This window comes from Agelaius tricolor, unplaced genomic scaffold, assembly GCF_023055355.1.
Source record: "Agelaius tricolor isolate 1412-34295 unplaced genomic scaffold, bAgeTri1.0.p SCAF_4, whole genome shotgun sequence".
Classification (NCBI taxonomy): domain Eukaryota; kingdom Metazoa; phylum Chordata; class Aves; order Passeriformes; family Icteridae; genus Agelaius; species Agelaius tricolor.
The window spans coordinates 30,297,526-30,315,116 of NW_027269264.1; the positions used below are offsets into that span (position 1 = coordinate 30,297,526).

The window sequence follows — 17,591 nt, forward strand, 5'->3', positions numbered from 1 at the left end:
AGTACTGAAGATTTTAATAGATTCTACAAACTTAAAAAACCAAGAATCTGGGTAGACAACCATATTCTGAAGATCCTGAAACCACCCCTATTTTACCACAAAGCTCTGAATAGTTTGCAAGCTTCATTACAAGCTTAAATTTCTATGTCTGGTACTACCCTACAGCAACAATGTTTCAAAATTATAAATTGGTTTAACTTGAGCCCATAAATTTTGAACTGAAAAATTACTTGAATTCATTCCTAGATATTCTTCTCTCACACCAGGCACACAGCATGAAAAACATCTTGAAATAAGTGATCTGGGACAAAGGGCAAGGGAAAAAAAATACAGAAAACGTATTTTTCTCATTTTTATCTGCTACTCATGACTCAAGAGTTACTACTTTTTATTATTAAAACACAGGTATGAAATCCATAGTCCTAAATAAAAGCAGCATGTAACAGCCTCCAGTAATGGCAAAAGCAAGTTATCAAGAACTAACTAGTCTCCACATCTTCACAATTCTTAATAGCAGGTATCTAGATATACGTAAGTGTTGGGATAGCTTATAATACACATTTTCAGAATACTATCTCATTCTTCAGCAATGTATATACCAAGGAATCCTTAAACATAGAGGATATTACTACATTTTGCAGAGTGTGATGATTTTTCCCCATGATTTTGAACTTTTGTCAGCCTTTAATATTGAAAACATTTCATGATGAAGCACTCTACAATCAACAACATGCTAAGTGATATATCTTCCTCTGTGTATGTTGAATATTTCACATTTTAGTTTCATCTCATAGCTCATGTGAATTCTGAGAACAACTATCTAACTGCTCTTATCTACCTTCAGACCATACAGGTCTTACACTGTCTTCACCATGGTCTCACACTGTCTGTCTTCCTCCTAAGCTGAAAACTTCTAGTCTCACCAAAGAAAATTCATTCCATATTTCTGATCATCTGGATCTCTACCATTCCAGTAAATTACTTTTAGTCAAGGGAAAAGAATATCCAAGCTGAAAGCACTATTTAAGATGCAAGTAAACCAGCAACTCACACAATGGTGTAACGTTTTCAAACTTGGGTGTAGTCCTCAAAGAGTCCAGACAGTGGTTTGGCCTAACTCTCAGTTTTCAAAAAGCTAAGTTACAAGTACCTGAAATTTCAGAAAAATATTCATTGCTAATGCAGCCTATAATATTGCTAGGGATAGAAATCACAGGTGGTAGATGTGAACTCCTTCCTAATTAAGCACTTTTTAAAGCACAGTTTTAGTAGGTCTGTCATTTCTGCCTATATAGCATTTAATTAACTCCTCTAACAAGTCTCCTCCCAAAAGATACCCTTACAGCTCTTATAGGAGTCCTTATAGGTTGTGTGCAGAACCAGGAGATGAACTCAGGTGTCGCTGTGTGTCCCTTCCAACTCCAAACTCTACGACTTTACAAGTCCTTAAAATCAAAACATATATTTTTTTTCAGGGATATGCCACAGCAACTGTGATAATAATTTTCCCAAGGAACCACTATATAGCAAATCCTTTATTAGAAGCTGAATGAGGACAGCATGAAAGGGGAAGAAAAAGAATAAACAAAAAACACCAAACACATAAATGAGGCTCTATAACCTGAGAAACAGAAAGATGTACTTGTCTCTCTAAACCTGCTTACTTATGGAACACCTGAAACTGCATTTCTGCACTACTAAAAAAGTTTACCTTCAGTGTGAGCACTTCCATCCTCATAAAGGGTTTCCTAATTCAAAGACTAGTTCCAATTCCCCTGCCCTCACATTTTGGCCTAATTTACCACAGACCAAATACCTAGTGGCCAAGCCACATCCAGCAACGTCATGCCTTTCTGTTGTTATGACTGAAAGCACACATACGGTCAGCTTGCATGACCAAAAGCTCCTCACTCCAGACTGATCCCAGGCCCCTGAAATGACATACTATTTAACAGGGTGGCAGACCACCCAATGAACTCACATAATGCTATCTACATGGTTCTTACCCACAATATTTTATCTGACAAAAGGAGCAAGTTCAACTGTAAAGGGCCTTAAGGGGAAGCCACATGAGGAGCAGCTAAGGCCTCTGCTCAATCTGGAGACGAGGAGAGACCTCATTGCAGTTACAACTTCCTCATGAGGGGAAGAGGAGGGGCAGGCACTGAGCTCTTCTCTGTGGTGACAGTGAGAGGACCCAAGGGAATGGCCTGAATCTGTGTCAGGGGAGATTTACGTCGGATATCAGGAAAAGGCTCTTCACCCAGAGGGTGGCTGGGCACTGGAATGAGTTCTCCAGGAAAGCGGTCACCGCTCTAAGCCTGACAGAGTCCAACAAGCATTTGGACAATGCTCTCAGGCACATGGTATGATTTTTGGAGTGGTTGTGTGCAAAACCAGGAGATGAACTCAGGGGTCCTTGTGTGTTCCTTCCAATATTCTATGACTCTGCACAGAGCTGCATCACAATAAATATAAAGGAGATTTCCACAACACTGTGAGTTTACAAGTTTCACCAACTCACCTAAGTATAAACTGTACTACACCTCTGAAGGCAACAAATCAGTTAAGAAAATGTTTTTCCTCTATTATTAATTAATTGTTTTTTCAAGTTTTAAATCTTTTACTTATCTCAGCTTTGAAATATTTACCATAATTTATTCAAATCACATACTCCAAATAATTCCATCAAGTCAAACCCAGATATGAAGAGTTTGATTTCTAAAACTTTTTTTCTATGTCTTTATTTGTAGCTTAGATTACAGACTTCTACACTTTTCCCCAATTTATTTTTAAATGGAAATTACTGTTTTTCAAAACAGTTATGACTAGAGACAATTTATCCAGCTACAAAGCCATAGGCTCATTTACCATTTTGGCAACTTATATACTTTTTTCATCAAAGAAATAAACTGTGAAAGTGAAACAAAACCTGACTGAGCACAGTCATGTCTGTCATACAACATCTACCCTGAATATAAGTATTTATCTAGGTCTTCTTAGAGACAAGTTACCTGCTAATCACTAGTCTTAATTTTATTAGACAAAATCCAGCAGGGTATCGCAGGTGTAATGAGGTAAATCCCAACAATCCAATCAAGTCACTCTACATTTTACTGGAATGTCACAAAGGACCTGGAGCATATTTTGTTTGTAAAAGTTCCCTAAAATATCTGCATCAGTCAATGAATCATCCCAGCTTGTCTGAGAATCAGAAACTGACTAGACACTGGATTTTTTTCAGTATTCAGTTTTCATTAAGAGATGTGTTTTGAACCTTAACTCTGGCAACTTTAATACCTTAAATTTAAAATTCTGACATGTTTTCTAATCTTTGTTTATATAGATTATAATGATACTATAGATGGTCCTCAGTTTTCAAGGTATACTGTCCTAAATATAGTGTCCCAAATATTCTGTCCCACAAATGTTGGACACAAACAAAATTACGGATAAAAGTGATTTTTTTGCATAGCTCAGTTGTACAACTACTAACAGAGACAAAGCCAACAACTCAACTGCTATGTGCAATTCCACAACTGTAAACAAGTGAAATTAGGTTGGAGGAAAGGGTAAGACTACAGCAGAATTAATTACGACATACAACGTCACTTATGAAACCTGAAGTAAACTGTAAGTCTTCATATAACAAAACTACAATAAATCTTCATTTATAACAGATATTGGGACTTTGGACCAGCAAATTTTTATTAACATCTTCATTATATGATTTGATTACACAACAATTACTACCCTCCAAGTATAAAATATTGTGTATCTTCAAAATATCCTACGTCTTCTGTGATTCTAAACAAAAATCAAGAGAAAAACTCACTACATCACTTGCTGATTTTGAGATATGAATTATCAAACTATCAAGTGACTACGGAGATTTTTACTAGAGAAGTATTAAAATCTTAACATTTCAGAAAATCACTTTTTGAACAATCCCTGTGATCATTCAGATATCTTGCAAATACCTTATATTAACAGGTAATACATCTTCCCTTTGAAGCTCCATGTATACTGAATTCACGTTTCAAAAGTTGTTAGGGTGAAGCTTTTCTCATTTATATTGGAGGTGGTAGGATGGAAATCCACCTTTAACAGCACCACAACCCTATTCACATTCTGTTCAGCATAATGTTGATATGAAATATATCTCACTAAAAGAAAACTAATAAAAAAATTGAATATCAAAGTGAATTACCTGCAGAACTAAGAATTAGACCAACTAAGAGCTGTTTAAACCCAGGAAGTCCTTAATCTATAACCTATTTGACCCAGTATTTTATAATACACTTAAGCATAAAATTGCATTTTTTAAAAATTACTATGTTTGCTAATATTACCTGAGGAATATTCTAATAATGAGCAGTTGACAACAGAATTTTATTATTTGAATGTAATACTGATTGTGCACTCAGATTTAGTGCAGAACTATTTATTTGATTTGTTTAGAAATTAGCTCAAGAGATACAAAGTACTCCATGCAATACTCAGCAATAATTAAAGAGTAAAACTTACAGGATTTTATTTTTTTTCCCCTATTTTATGGTATTTACCATTAAGAAAAAAAAGAAGACATCAGAGACAAAATCAGATTAGGTTTTTTTAAAACAGCACTGACCGAAGACTTTTCTCTCATATACTTTATTGCAACTCTGATCCAACAGCTATTTAACTATGTCTACATATCTGGGTGATACATATTGTTTCCGGGGTCAGTCCCTAGAAAGGAAAATGCTAACACCAACACCACTCCAAACCTAAGCTGGAGAAAAAAAAACAGCATGAGGATCAGTAGTTCAACTTACTCTCATTTCAACTACTGAAACAGGAATCATGTTTGTGTTTTCCATCTTCTCGTGTTTGGAAAATACTTCTGTGAAGCAGTGCCACCAGCTACTTATGACAGTACCAGCAAAAATAAAGGTAAAGCCCAAGTCAAATTTTATCCCATAGACACAAAAAACCCCCCACTGCATGAGGTGTCACTAAGTTTCTTTCTTGTGGAAAAAGTGATTCCGCTTAAAAGGTGCTGGTTTAGTAGCCACTAAATAGTAACTTCAGTTCCTATAGTTGGTAATTCTCGGCAAAGAATCATAAAGCTGCACTTCAAAAAGCAAAATATAAATGCCGTTTATTCTCTGAGCTAGTATCATTGTTTTAACCAACACACGGACACACGAGTATTTTTCCTAACATAGTTAACCTATCAGAAATAATACTTTGCACACACTTCCCACTGACTTTCTCAGCTAAAATCAGAGGAGAGTAACCTCACCAAGAGAAGACTACTACCATGACAGAGAGACCTGATCCCAAAACCTGCTTCAAAAGCGTTTTACAACCACGGACAGATGTGGAACAGGCGCTTAATTCGGTTCTTCACTCAGCACACAATCCTGAAGTCTTAGCTACATGCAGGAACGAACGAGCTGCACCAAAAAGAGACTATCTGGAAAGCCCGCAACAATTTCATCAAATCCCTGACAGACACGGAGAGAGAAAAAGGTCTATTTCACTCCGTCCACGCATTTCGACCACGCGGAGAACCCGCCCGACCTCCCGGAGAGCTCCCACGGCAGCCCCGACCCAGAACTGCCAGCGGGAGGCAGGAACGCCAGATCCACTTTTCCCACTGCCGCCGGTTTCGCTTCCCCACCTCGGTCGCAGCCGCCACCCTCTCGTCCGCGGCTCGGAGTCCCCGCACCCATCCCCTGCCGGCGCGGGGGCTGCCGCGGGACCCATCGCGCCTGCGGGAGCTGCCCGGCGGCACTTCGGCCGCTCCGCCCCGCGGCCCGGAACCGGGCCCGCCCGGCGATGCCCCGCCGCCGGGACCCGCCGCGCACCCCCGCTCCGACCTGGCCCGACCCACTTCGGCCGCCCCGCCGCCTCCCCCGCTCGCCCCCAGCCCCATACCTCCGCGCCGCACACCCGCGGCCGCCGCCAGGGCCAGCTAGGCGCTCCCTCCGCACCTGTCCGGGAGAGGCTCCAGCAGGCAGGCGCGGCAGGAGGAAGGGATGAGGGGCGGGGCGGGGCGGCGTGGGACGGGAGGGGACAGGAGGGGACAGGACGGGACGGGGCTGGGCGGGACTGGGCAGAGCAGAGCAGAGCACGGCAGGGGCAGGGACAGGGACAGGGGCAGGGACAGGGACAGGGACAGGGACAGGGACAGGGACAGGCCTGTTCCCTGCCGCCGCCGGGTCCCCCCTCGAGGCTGCCGCTGCCCTGCCCGCACGGCAGGCACCTCGCTCCCGGATTTCGGATGACAGCTGCTGGATGCGCACGCGCGCTCGCGGGGGGCAGCGCACGTGACCAAGGGAGAGGCACCCGGCGCGTCACGTGCCGGGAGCGGGAGGCGGCGCTTCCGGGCGGGGCAGCGGCGCTGTGGGAAGGCGGAGCAGGCAGCGCGGGTCAGGGCGGCCTGGCAGCCTTCTCGGGCGGATCCACCGCTCCTGCGGGCTGGAAGGCGCCTGCCCGCTTCTCCGGGCCCGGCCCGTGAGCAGCCGGTGCACCCACCCGGACGCACCCGGGGAAAATGCCAGCGCAAAGCTTAGAGCATAGTCGGTCTTTTAGAGAATCACAGGATCAGCTAGGTTGGAAAAAACTTTTTGAGGCCGTCGAGTCCAACCCATGACCGAACACCACCAAGTCAGCCAGAGCATGGCACTGAGTGCCAGATGTTTTCTTAATCACCTCCGGGAGCGGTGACTCCATCACCTTCCTCGGCAACCGATTCCACTAATAACCCTTTTTGTGAAGAAGTCCCTCTACTTAGGCTCGTAACCTCAGAATTGGCAGGACCTTTCAGGTCCGTAGGAATGGTGGATCTCTCAGAGCAAGCTGCGAGGTCGAAATGGTTATCCTAATCAATCTGTATGCCATAGTGTCCCCTATCAATCAGTACTGCTGTACAAATGTGATTTTGTTTGCAAAAGTTTAATGTTGCTTTTGGTGGCAAAAGCTCATAGTGCTCAATGTGGTGTCTTTCCTTTCTGAAGTGCCATGGTACAGTATAATTTTGACTGTTCAGATGCTGCTAAAATGAATCAGACTGTGGTTTAATCACTGTATGATATGCTTTGACTTTTCTTACTCATCAGTAATCTATGCTTTTTGCTTCTTTGTTCTAGAAAGTAGTGAAAAACAACCAGAATATGACTGAAGGACAAGACCACTTCAGTCCTTCCTCAAATATACCTATTATGTTAAAAGAAGTTATAGTTATATTCATCTTTGAGAGTTGATGACATTTTTTAGTACTAAAGAAGCCTGAAAAAGCCCCAGGACTTTCTGGGCTTTTTTTGGTTTTGTTTTTTGGGGGCTTTTTTGGGGGGTTGTTTTTTTTTTTTTTCTTTTTGGTTTTGGTTTTTTTTTTGTTTTTGTTTTTTTGTTGTTGTTGTTGTTTTTTGGAGGGGAGCATACCTACTGCTATAATTTTGCTGTTATGTTATTTCTTCATTTGAACACAGTATTATGCACTAACAAAATTTGTGCAGCTCTATCTACAAATATCTTTGTAGAGCACTACTGTGTCTAGCAGTGTCTAAAATGAATCTGCCTATGGAAACAAATTTCATATCACTTAACATGAGTAGAAGAAACAGAGGGAGTCGTTTGCCTTCTTCCTTAAACCTTTGGTGGGGTTAATAAAATACTTGTTTAATGCTTACAAGAAAAAAAGTGCAGCTGAGCGCAGTTTCTCATTGTTACCTGCTTGCTAGTTCGCTATGAAGCAGAAAAGATTGATGACTTTACATTGTTTTCAAATGTGATCTCTAAGACTCATGCAGAGTATTTGTTGAAGAGAAAGTACACCAATAACTCTTGAAAGTATTGAATCAACAAATCAATCTCCTCATCTGTTCTTTCAGGTTACAACTCTCTGTGAGGCCACGAAGTGCCCTGGTATGTGTTAAAGTGTTGCCAAAGCATTCACTTCCCACAGCCACTGGCTCAATCAGCCCCAACTTATGGACTAAGGGTGCACATGGGTAGTGTGAGAGCATTAATCTTCATGGTGCTGTGGCTATGCAAAGCTATGCCTTGACATCATTTTTCAAAGCCAGTAGCTAAGAACTTCTGTTTTGATAGATGGAAGTAAGGACAGGGGCCTTTTTCAAAATAGTTATGTAGCAATGTGTGATCAATAAATCAACATTTTGGCTTTATTAGACTGCTCTGGCACAGTATTTCCAGTACATGCTTATCTGGCATGGGTGCATCTCAAAGCACCTGTGAATTTGCTGGCATGTTCTACCTGGGAGGAAGAATCTTTTCATTACTGAGGTATAAGTAGGCTTTTCTGCACTTTCTTCCTGCCTTTCATATTTTGGGCTATGTCTTAAGGTTAGTGTTAGCTAGTAACAAAAACCCTGGTACCATAACAACGACCTCTAAGAGAAAAAGATAACCTGTAAGTACACTTACTTGTGTTTTAAGTTGCTGATGCAATATCTAGGCAGCACAAACCTCTGAACAACAACAACAAAAAAGTCTTTTTGCTGTGTGATAGTGTATTTTCTCTGTTTCACAGTGGTCAGGAACCACTCCTGATTTGAGGAGTTGACATCTGTTTGAGTTACAAATTTGTCTTCCATGACACCTCTGGATCCCTGTTTCAGTGTGGTACCACTCATGGTGAAAAATTTTTCCGCAATATGCCCTGAATTTCCTGTGTTGAAATGAATGTGCTTGTCTTATCTGATCACTGTGTTTTTCCAAGGAAGCTCTATCTGTTATAGATGGGTAATATGATGATTGACTCTCGCAGTTAAGAGGTTAATATTTTGTATATGTTAAGAGAAGTTCCAATGAGGTCGTTGTTTGTAGTTTGGACATCCACTGTTCTCCCCAGAGTCGCCTTCCCCCTCTGCCTCGCTGTCACTGGACAGCCTCGGCTATCGGGGAAGGCTTGTTACAGGGAGGCGGGGCGTGACAACACCTGGCCTCCAATCAAGTAGCAAGGATGAAGTCTTCACCAATGGGCGGCAACGAAGAAGTTGACTGACAGCTTTGGGGCCAGGGTTGCCTGATGCGCCAGCAGGGGTATAAAAGACAGAGCAGCCATTTTGTAGATGAGCACGTGGTTGTTGGTCATGTGCTCACAGAGCTCTGCTCTTTTTCCTTATTCAGTCTTTTGTTGTATTTGCAAAGGTTTAATAAGCCTTGAAAATTTTAGAAGTGAGGGGTTGTTTCTCACACATCTTTTCTATGCTACCCACTGGCTAATGGTGGACACCAATAAGGTTGCCCTGAGGCCTCATCCTCTTAAGGCTGAACAAACCTAGCTCCCTCAGTTGCTTCTCATATTCTCGACTCCCTGACAACTTTGTGGCCTTTTGCTGAAAGTCTGGAAGTATGTCAATGTCCTTCATTATACTGAGAGTTGAAAACTGGTCACAGCATGCTATTTCACCCAAATTGGAGCAGAATATTTCATTTTGGTTTTAAATGTAGGTCATTTCCATATCACATAGCAGCAGTACTAAAATATTGTTTCAGAATTTTAAGTAATGTATTTGCTTCACATTGCAGTCACATAGCTATCTAAAATTATTTTAGAAGTACGGAATGCTGGCTTCTAAAATCCCACTGCAATACTTCTTGAAACACATGAGGTGGCAGCAAATATCACAAACAAAGCACTGCTGGCCCAAAGCAGAGAAGCTAATGCCAGTGGGACAGGTTTTGCCCTGCTCCTGATACAGTTGTCTAGACTGTGTGGGTTGCTGCAACTTCTGTTACGCTGCATTGAGTTACAAATTGCGGTGTGAGTACTGGCTGTTTAAATGTAACAGTATGATAAATAGTCACAAATGCCAGAGGTTTATGTCCAAAAAGGAGACAGAGGAGTCCTTCAGCTTTATTCAAATGAAGTGAAAAAGTCCTCTGGGGCACACACCCACGGGGTTTTCTCTCTCAGGGTTTCAGAGAGCACAGCCTCTTTTTATCCTAAACTCCCTGCCACATCTTGTTCTCTTCCTTTCCCCATTGGCTGAGGTACTAGGAAGGTACAACTTTCCTGAACTGCCTACCACATATTTCCCTCCAAAATCACCTGCCACATATTCCCCCCTTGAACCTAATATTTCACCCCTAAGTTCAGAAGTTCAGGCTTGTGCAGACCCTTGTTTGGGCTCTGCAACAACTGGTTGCCCAAACTTAGTACAGACATTAAGCCCCATTTCAACCCATACCTTCACTCATCACGTTATTTGTAAAGACATTAACACACATCTTTCTTCTCAATAGTCACTGAAAATTTCTGTGGCCTGTATGTTTCATTAAGAGTATGCAGTTTCGTAATGTTATATAACAGAAGAAACAACTTTTTTTTTTTTAAACTGTATGTCTTCTGTCAGTTTTGCATCTTTTTCATCATGTTTTTAAAATATTGACAGCAATATATAAGCTTCTAACTCGTAGTGTTCTGAAAATTCATTCATTCTGATTTCATTCATGGAACTCTGTAGCAGTTAAACATTTCTGTGACAGGAAGATAAAGTTAGGCACATTTTAACTGGGAATGATGAACAGTAAAAACACTAGCAGGACAAATAGGGAGTAAGTTTATCCACAGTCGGTAGCTACCCTTCTTCCAATAATGTCATTCTATCCAAATGAAAAGTGTTTTGAGTTCTCTGTCTCAGAATCTTTTTGCTTTATGTAGAAATTCCCAGAATATCTATGCACCTCTTACAAAGGCCAGACTAGATAATTTCCAAGTTGAGGATTCACATTAAATACTTATTTCTGTTATATGTACTTGTGACATTTTGTTTTAAACATAGAGGGAACCTTAATGTATTTAACATTAATCACTTTCATTAGAAACAATGTTTCAGCTGACAGCTCTTTTTCTCAAAAAATGTCAGGATAAAATAGAGAGACTACTCCATATTGTCTCTGCAGGGCTGTAGTGCTAGAATAGTCTACATAGGCATTAAGTCTCTGAGCCCTGGATTTTGGTCTCCCAGCCAGTTCAGCCAAGCAGTCAAAGGCTGATAATTTGGTGACAGTAGATTTTTCTTTGGTCATGTTCTTGCTGCCAGATTTATGAAAAATGTAGTTCTGACTTCCAGTAGTACTGGACAGATGGTCAAGAGTCTTAATTGTACTGTAGTGTGAAAGGGATAAAAACTTAACAATATATAATCGGGTCACCTTGTCTCCCCTCTGTGTCAACTAATTTGTCTTCTTTTCAGTACACTGTTTTCTGACATATATTTAATGATTTTAATCAAAATTTTCAGAGTATCTGTCCATTTTGTCTGCAGTATCTATGTGACTTTAATGGGCTTCAGTAGTTTTACATGTATAAAAGCCTATTCCATGATAATGACAAGGTGAAGATGAATATTCAGAGGAGGACAAAAAAAATAGAACTTTTTCTTGCCTGCACTGTAAATAAATAATAGAATTCACGTACATAGGTTTAACTGAAAAGAAAGCAAATACATCTTGTCATTAAATACCTCACACAGGTACTTTATACTTCCTGTGAATTTGGTTTGTTGATGCCATTCACTGAAATGTGGAAAAGTCTTTCAATTTATAAAAGTTCATATGTTAGGGGAACCAAAATATTTGCATTGGGAAAGTGGTAGAGATGGCTGGAGCACTGAACTCAGGATGTTCATGGTCTCTTGCTGTATGCAGAAACTGTGCTTTATTTTGGAACAATAGGTGGCAGTCTTTATCTTCTGCTTGTCTCATCTCCAAGTAGTTAAGGTGTCTTTCTTCTACAAAAAATAGCTAATATGCTTAGGCAGCGATAGCAGAAAGTAAGGCTTGGCTATGTCAGTAATCAAACTAAACAAGCTAAAAATTCAACTTCTCTAAAGTGAAGTCCACACAGAATCTGATAAATATGAGCCTGAAAACAAGTGGCATTTAATCATTACTGTCATTTTTCTGCATTTGTGTGATTTGAGGGCTGAATTGAGAGAAAATTATTACATCTCTTTGTAAAGCCCTCATCCAGAAATATATTCTGTCCTTTCTTACTAAGAAGGTGAATATGAGAGGTTTTTTTCCCTGTTGTCTTGAAGAGTGTGTGTGTGTGTGTCTCTGCCCAAGAAGAGTCATGAAGGAGAAGAGAGGAAGCAGTAGACAGCAACCAAGTAAGTACTGGCTCAAAGATACTATGGAAAGAGCTGAAAGCCCAGTTTAGTCTGCAAGACTTCCTGAAGTAATTTGAAACCATGAAAATAAATTGGTTTGTATGAACTACTTTGGCAACTTTTTCCACTCTAAAAGAGATGGATGTGGACTCTGCCACAAATTGACTAACAAGAAAGTCTGCTGCACCCATGTTCATAGGTGGAAATTAGGAAAGTTTCTTTAGCAAAAAAAAAAAATTTAAAAAGAATTGCTTCCATCACCTGCTGTGTTTATTCTTTGTCTTTTTGTCTTTAAAACCCCTTTATGTGATAATATGGAAGGTATTTGGAATAGCTCTACCTTCAGGTCGCTGAACAAGTATAAAGGAAGAAAGTAACCAAGTGTATACAACCCAAAATATTGAATCAGAGTACTATTTTCTAGAACTTGCACTGTTTAAACTTCTTCAGAAACTGGAAATTGAATGCAAATTTTTCTAGCTGGAAGTTTCCACACTTAAAATTTTCATTTATGTTCTACATTGTAGTATCTAACAGCAAGATATAAAAGGTAGAGGAAAAAAGTACAAAGTTAATATAAAAGTTAAGAAAAAATTTTAGCTGACTACAGGTTACATAGGCAGAATCTTTTAGTAAATAAGTTGTGATTTGTCAGTAGTCATAATGAACATGAAATGTATGAATCTTCTTTGACTAACCTGATCTCATTTTATGACTAAGTGGCCCACCTGGTGGATGCAGGAAAGGCTGTGGATGTTGTCTGTTTGGACTTCAGCAAGGCCTTTGACACTGTCTCCCACAGCACACTCCTGGACAAGCTGGCAGCCCAGGAGTGGCTTGGACAGGAGCACTCTGTGCTGGGTTAGGAACTGGCTGGATGGCCGGGCCCAGAGGGTGGAGGTGAACGGTGCCACATCCAGCTGGGGCCAGTCAGCAGTGGTGTCCCTCAGGCGTCTGTGCTGGGGCCTGTTTTGTTCAGTGTCTTCATTGATGACATGGATGAGGGTACTGAGTCCTTCATTAGTAAGTTTGCGGACAACACTAAGCTGGGATCACGTGTTGATCTGTTGGAGGGTAGAAGGGCTCTGCAGGGAGACCTGGAATTGTTGGGTGGGTGGGCAGAGTCCAGTGGGATGTAGTTTAATAAATCCAAGGGCCGAGTCCTGCATTTTGGCCACAATAACTCCCTGCAGTGTTACAGGCTGGGGACGGTGTGGCTGGAAAGGGACCTGGGGGTACTGGTGACAACTGAGTGGACATGAGCCAGCAGTGTGCCCTGGTGGCCAAGAAGGCCAAAGGCATCCTGGCCTGTGTCAGGAGCAGTGTGGCCAGCAGGAGCAGGGAGGTCATTCTCCCCTGTACTCGGCACTGGTGAGGCCACACCTCGAGTGCTGTGTCCAGTTCTGGGCCCTCAGTTTGGGAAGGACCTTGAGACGCTTGAGCGCGTCCAGAGGAGGCAGCGAGGCTGGAGAGGGGTTGGGAACACAAACCCTGTGAGGAACAACTGAGGGAGCTGGGGGTGTTTAGCCTGGAGAAAAGGAGACTCAGGGGTGCCCTTATCACTCTCTAGAACTCCTTGAAGGGTGGCTTAAGTCAGGTAGGGTTGGTCTCTTTCTCCAGGGAACAACTGACAGAACCAGAGGACAGAGTCTCAAGCACCACCAAGGGAAATATAGGTTGGATATTAGGAAAAAGTTTTTCACAAAAAGAGTGATAAAGTTCTGGAATGGCCTTCCAGGGGCGTGGTGGAGTCACCATTCCTGGATGTGTTTAAAGAAAGACTGGATATGACACTTGATACCATAGTTTAGTTGAGGTGTTAGGGCATGGGTTGGACTCAATGATCTTTAAGGTCTCTTCCAACCTAGTGATTCTGTGATTCTGTGAATTGTTATATTTGAAGTTTTAACAATTCATCATTTTGAGAGTTAATGTAACTAAATATTGAAATAAATTTTGACTTTTCATTTGATAGTCCACAATGTGTTTCCTTTATTTTCAGCATGGTAGTTTACACACTTATTTCAAAGGATTAAAAAAAATTGGTTAAATTCAAAGCAATGCTATTATGGTTCTAAGAAGAACATGAATTCAGAACCATTAAAGATTTTGGAATTTATCAACCAAGAAACTCTTGAAGATTGGTACATTTTTGGTCTCACTCATTATTTGATTTGACGTAGCCATTATTGTCCTTAGATATGGCTATCCATCCCATTAATATTACTTTAAAAAAACCTACAACATCAGAGCACCAGAGGAAGTCCAAAAATATTCTTAACATCACCTGACACTTTTTTTCCCCCTTTTTTTTCCTTTTTTTTTTCTTCTAGCTTTAAAACAGTGAAGAATAGCATCTGCAGTACTGGAATCAGAAAAGGATTAAAACAATGAAATTTCTGACATGTGTGGAGTAGTATACTTATCTTGAATGATGATGATCTTGACTCTATTTAAAACGTGACTTTGGTAAATTGAAAAAACTAAAATCAGTGATCCTAACTGCAGGATAATAAATATGATGTAAATTTTTTTAAGAGAAATGCATCCAGTAGAAAAGTATATTGATGCAGTGCCAGAATACCCACTAGCTCCCAACAAAGTGCCAGGAGTGGCTGTTCCCAGATTCAATGCGATCTGAGCAACAGTAGAGCACAGCTTGCTCTCTGCAGCACAGTGGTGGGCAAAAGCGCTGAAGGCAGAGACAAGAATGAGGGAATCTTATTGATTCCAAGGTGGTCTATTACCAAGGAGAGTCCAGGGATGAAAGACTACAAGCCCTGGTGTGCAGGGACTTCTATACAGGGGCAGATCTAGGGGAGGGTGCATTTTTACTGACCCAAATAGTTCCGGTTCCTGGGACTCAGTTGGTGCATGTGGTAGTTTTCTGGTCCAGTAGTCCACGGAGTTAAACTTCTCATTTTTAGAGCTATGATCCCAGATCTGCAGAGCTCAGATGGTATCCTCTGGTATTGGCCACACATACATAAGTAACCCTACCACAGAGGTGGAAAAAGGGTTACTCGGGCTGGCTACTGAGAGACACATAGTCTCTCCTGTTTGTTGAGGTTAGCAAGGGTGACCCATACATTTTGACTTGGTTGGAACACTATCCAGGTGTTACTTGGAGGAAGGAAATAGAGAAGGCTACAAACTGTGAGCAAGGAATATGTCATTCTCAGTCTTTTTAGGAGTCCTTGGTGAGTCCTGGTCTTGTCCTGGAATTGCTCTCTGGTTCTTCACTAGGTCCCCTGTTGGAGCTTCTGATGGTTCCGTGAGCTCCTGAAATGGCTGTAACTGAGGTTTGATATTCTTGGCTGGTATCCACTTCAGTCCCACACCTATGGACACACACGGGCAAATCCCCTTCCCCAGGTGACAAGGGGAAAGGCCCCTGAAACTTATAATTTACTTATTAAGTAAATTACATAGCTTATTGTTGGAGGCTTTTAAGTAACACTGCTTCAGCTCTCCTGACCACTCCTGTAACACAAAAAGAATCAGTAACTGAATTAAAAGGAAACACAGATTTTGAAAAAACAGATGACTGCTGTGAGCTCCACAATTTGTGGTGAGTCTTCCACCGGTTCAATATCTGATTCCCATTCCTTTGTATTTGGATTCTGTCTGGTAATCACAGATTTCTCGGATTTTCTTGAACCATCTGTAAAAATGTAATCACAATAAGAAGGGTAGGGCTTTGCAAGGGTTTTAAAATTAATTTAACAGAAGAATGCTGTTGCAGCAGGCAAGCATTGGTCAGAGTGCCACGTCCTTGCCAAGAAGCATCCTTAGAAGGATGTCCTGGGGGCAGCGATCTAGGTCTTTTAGAATCCCGGTGATGTAGAAGAAGGAGACAGGGTCTTCATGGAGTTCCAAGGAGAGCCTTTATTGCTTCTGCCTTGAAGGGAGTCCAGGGACAAAGAGACCACACAGGCAGGGGAAACAGGTGTTTATACAGGAATAGTGAGGGGCAGGGTAGAACATTGGGATGAATGGGATGAGGGCACAGGGGCGGAGCAAAGGGGAAGGACTGATGGGGTACAAAGACTCAACATACAGAAGCAAAGCATTTTGGGGGGAATCTTTTAGCTCACCACAACCAAGGAGGTTATAGTTTAGGGGTTGGTTCTCCAGGGGAGTGCAGCAAGCCTTTCCGTGGCTGGTTTTCTGGCCTCCACAGAATGCAATAACTTAGGTTCAGGATATGAATTGAAATTTGGCCCATGAAATCTGCGAAAGAAAATTGAAAACATTCAGATTGCTGAAATAATCAGTCAAAATGATTAGAAGAGATACAAAGATAACTGAAAAATCCTTCCCCAAAAAGGAGAGGAGTCAGGATCTAGCCTTTATAATTAGTTGAGATATGATTTCGGGGCAAGTGGCAATTGTTTTGCTCTGTTGGTATGATAAAAAGACCCATTCTAAAATTAATAAGGGGTCCTGTATTTTTAAATCCCACTGAAAAATTAAACCATATAAATGAAAGTATGCCAGAACTGCAAATAAAAAGGGTAAATTGGGTTGAGTTAATGGGCTTGACACAACTCAATGGCTTGCAGCACTTTATCCAAGGCTTCCTCAGCTTCCTTGCTGAACATCCTGGGGAAATTCAAAGCTGTGTCCCCTCTCAGTAAATCAAATAGGGGGGCTAAATCCTGATTTGTAATTCCTAATAATGATTGAATCCAATTGATTGTTCACAGGAGTTGTTGCATCTCATTGAGGGTCTTAGATTGGTCTTTTAGTTGCAAAGTCTGAGTTGTAATTATCTGCTATGTGATTTTGTATCCAAGGTATTTCCAAGGAGGAAGCTGTTGAATCTTTCCCTTGGTTACACTGAATCCAGCGTTCTGCTCTGCTGAGATGACGTCTTGGGAAGTTTCCAGGAGGGCTGGATGGTTTTCAACTGCTATCAGGATATCATCCATATAGTGAAAATTAATGGGAGTGTGGATGTTTCTCCCAACTGGGAGACAAAATTTTAGCCATGTACCACTGACATATTCTGGGAGAAATTTTCATTCCTTGTGGTAGCACAACCAGTGATATCTTTTTAAGGGTGCTTTCCGATTGATAGAAGGAACTGAGAAAGCAAATTGTGGTGCATCGTCTGGGTGCAAATGAATATTAAAAAAACAGTCCTTTAAATCAGTAATAATTAAGTTCCAGTTCTTGGGAATCATAGTTGGCAAGGGTAAACCAGGCTGTAGATGTTCCATTTCCTCAGTAAGAGTATTAACCTCCTCAGGTCTTGGAGGAGGCGTTGTTTCTCACTATGCAGTTTTTTAATCACAAATATGGGGATATTCCAAGGGCTGGTAGTTGGACAAGATGACCTTTGTCTAACTGTTGTTTAACTACTTGTTCAAGCACAACCACTTTCTCAGATGACAAGGGCCACTGATCAACCCAGAGGGGCCACTTTGATGTCCCAGTTAATTTTAGGGTGTCAGG

The 17,591-nt window shown here is 41.4% G+C and overlaps 1 protein-coding gene across 5 annotated transcripts in view; it reads right to left on the minus strand.

Moving 5' to 3' along the window:
• KDM4C (lysine demethylase 4C) overlaps positions 1-6,307 on the minus strand; it is a 251,603-nt gene extending 245,296 nt beyond the window's left edge. For 2 of the 5 annotated variants that reach the window (XM_071425053.1, XM_071425058.1), the window contains exon 1: positions 5,926-6,306. The gene's annotated coding sequence lies outside the window, so the exon portion shown is untranslated. Of the gene's footprint in view, positions 1-5,668; positions 5,808-5,925 lie in introns of those variants that run through there. The other 3 variants (XM_071425056.1, XM_071425057.1, XM_071425054.1) reach the window with 2 other exon arrangements.
• Positions 6,308-17,591: the final 11,284 nt, after the last annotated feature.